This window comes from Apium graveolens, chromosome 7, assembly GCF_009905375.1.
Source record: "Apium graveolens cultivar Ventura chromosome 7, ASM990537v1, whole genome shotgun sequence".
Lineage (NCBI taxonomy): Eukaryota > Viridiplantae > Streptophyta > Magnoliopsida > Apiales > Apiaceae > Apium > Apium graveolens.
Genome location: NC_133653.1, coordinates 200,750,895 through 200,754,257, shown reverse-complemented (window position 1 = coordinate 200,754,257; position 3,363 = coordinate 200,750,895).

The following is a 3,363-nucleotide window of genomic DNA, read 5'->3' as shown; positions in this document are numbered from 1 at the left end:
AGCACAAGTATCCGGAGCATTCACTTTCACTTCCTCAGAAGTCTTCTTCTCAACAACAGTATTACATCTTTCATCCTCACGAGCTGGCTTCCCAGCCTCCTTAAGTTCATCCCCAAAATCAACAAATAAATTATCAATCATTTTGATTTTCTGAATACCTCCCTCCTCTTGAAGTGGAAATAACTTCCTTGCAGTTCAAGGTGTATCCTTATTCTTGACACCAATATCCACAGCAACCCCGCCGTCAGAGTGACAACTTGCTTGTTGAGAAGTGTGTTTTGGAGTAGCATCTTTCTCTACGGGCTTCTTCAATATCTCTGCCCTGAGTTTTTCCATTTCTGCAGCCCAAAAGGCATCTCTCTCTTTAATAATCCGCGAAGTCTCCTCCGATATAAACCTTTTAATCCCTTCCTGTATTTTTTCATCCATTGTCCTAGCTTTCTTCTTCCTTGGAAGATCAAAGTAAATTGACTGCTTTACATGAACTCCTTGTCCACGGACCCTTCCTCCATGCTCAGGCTTCCCAAGCGCAAGTGTTAAGACATCATCAACACCTTCCGCTTTCAGTTTTCCTTCCTTAACCTTTGCTTTCACCTTTCCCTGCAACATTTAGAGTACTTTAATTATTATCACAGTCTGTGCTTTAAATTCTAAGTTCGGTAGGTAAAAGGTTTAAAACAAAGAATGAGATAATTAATATTTTAAAGTAGAATACAAATCAATAACTTACAATTTTTTCAGCTTTTCTCTGGACATCATCACTTAAATAATTACCATCTTTGTCCTGCCTTGCTAGGACCCAGGTTGATGAACGATCTACTTCCTCTTCATCTGGATGTGATTGATACTATATTCAAATGTAGATGGTGAGCTTAGAAATAGTATAAACATGTGTGGAAAATTAGTGTGTATACGAAAAGTAAGAATGTCGTGTCACTATTACTCACCCATTAATTCTCCAGATTGGCATAACCTTTTCGAGCCATGCGATGTGGATAAACACTTAACTTTCTTCTTTGTACTGCTTTATCATGACATAACTTCATAAAAAGCACAAAAAGGTTTATAATATAATTAGTAAGTAACTATATCCCAATCCTTAGTTTGATAAACAACAAATATGAGCCAATGCTAACTAGAAACATACCAGAAACTCAGATGATGTGCGTTCAGTAACAAAAATGTCCCAATGAGATTTTTCTATGAAAGAAAAATCTGCAGGCGGATAGGCCAACAATTAAGGTTGATCCCGATAAGGAAGAATGTAATGAGTGGTCAACCGACTTTTGAACTCCCTCCATTTTTGACCTGCAGAACGTAAAACCAACTTCTTGGCCGATGGAGGTAAAATAAAAGCCATCTGCATACATAAGAAATTATAAGAATTATAAGAAACAAGTAATAAAATGAACTTATAGCAGACAAAGTCAATGAACTTAATAAGTTTATTTTGGCCTACCAGCACACAATCCCAAATCTTTGTCTTTATCTCTTCAGGAACACATTTCCAATTATCATGCCATATTGGCGGTTTGGTTCTTGCCAATACCCCAATATAGGATTGCATCTCTGTCGTTTCAGGACCAAACGACTCTCCTTTGTTTTTAAAAGACACGTTAAGTTTGTTCCCCATTATCTTGCGTTGCATTGAGTAGTTTTAGACCTTGAGTATTGTTCGACTCTGTAACAGCTCCTTTTCCTCGCTTCCTTTTTTTAGAAATTTTTTTCAGTAAGCCTTCAGATATAGGCTTCTTCTTCACTGATTTTGGGGAAGAAGTTGAAGTGGTAGGAGTCATACTTGGGGTCTGGTTGTTTAAGGACCTCGTCTTTCTCAAAGCCCTGCTCACATTCATCGTACAGGGATGGGATACAGATCGGTTGATCTTTTTTAACGGTTTCTTCTTCGACTTTATTCTCGGTGACCTTCTTATGTTCGACTCTATCGTCTTTGACTTGCTTTTCTTTTTCAGAGTAGCCATCATCTATACAGCACATAAAGAGCAGCATATAAGACAGAGGCTACAAACGAAACAAGAAGAACTATACAATTCACATATATGAACCACAAAAAGCTACGATGCAATTAACAACTATGAGCTACAAGAAGAACTATATCATATATATAAACATAAATCTATATTTATAGCACAAAAACATTAACATAATACTATAATGACTAGAATCATAGAAAAAACATAGATATAATCACATTATGGACTTCAGAATCAGATAAAAAGCATTATCAGTTTCATCCGAGACGACATACATATAAAATAATCGCATACTACAAACATATAAAATCATCCTAATTGATTTTGCTAAGACCACATACATGCATTTAAAGATTCATCACAAAAAATCAATATAATTAAAAGAAACCCCCCAAACTCATATACTAGAAAAGTCCCCAAACTCATATACTAGAAAAGTCCCCAAACTCATATACTAGAAAAACCCTAAAAAAAATCCTAAAAAAACCCCAACACCGTGGATTCTAGGGTTGTAGAAGAAAATACCTGCTCGGAATCAAAAATTGCTGCTCGGTGTCGGGTAATCGCTGCTCTGTGTTGGGTAATCGGTGCTCAGTTGAGTTGGGTGCTCTGTGTTGGAGAAATGAAATGTGTCAAGTAAACACCGCGAAGTTAAGGTGGGAGAGAAATTTGGGATAGGGGGGAAATGAAAAATCAAATGGATGGTAGAGATTTGATATGTTTTCTAATCTAACGGTGGGTAATATAATTTATTATAATATAATTGCTATAAAATATAAATATACAATTTAAATAATCAGTCTTTAGAAGTACTACCACTACTAGAAAAAGTAGAATAGACATCGGCTAAAAACCGATGTCTATGAACAAAAAAATCCGATGTCTTCGTGGGTGATGTTAAAGACCCCCCATTTAACATCGGTTTTAAACTGATGTTAAAGAAGATAAATAACATCAGTTTTTAAATATGTTAAATTTCTAATGCATATCTAATCTTAATATATTATCATAATATGATATTTTTATCAATTTAAACATATGTTAGATAAGTAAAATATTTTCATTTACCCATTAAACTGATGTTACCAATACCAATAACAACGGTTTTCAAGATAAACTGATGTAAACATAACTTTTGACATCGGTTCTTTATTTCAAACCGATATCTATTGGTGAAAAACCGATGTCTATAAAGCTTAATAACATCGGTTTTCTGTTTTAAGATTTTTTTATTGTAGTATTTAACATCGGTTTTATTCGATATTACTGATGTCAATGTTCCACTAAAACTGATGTATTATGTTTTGATAGAGATCAGTTTTTTATTTTATAACAGTTGTTAAAGTGTTAAATTAACATCATTTTCCATTGT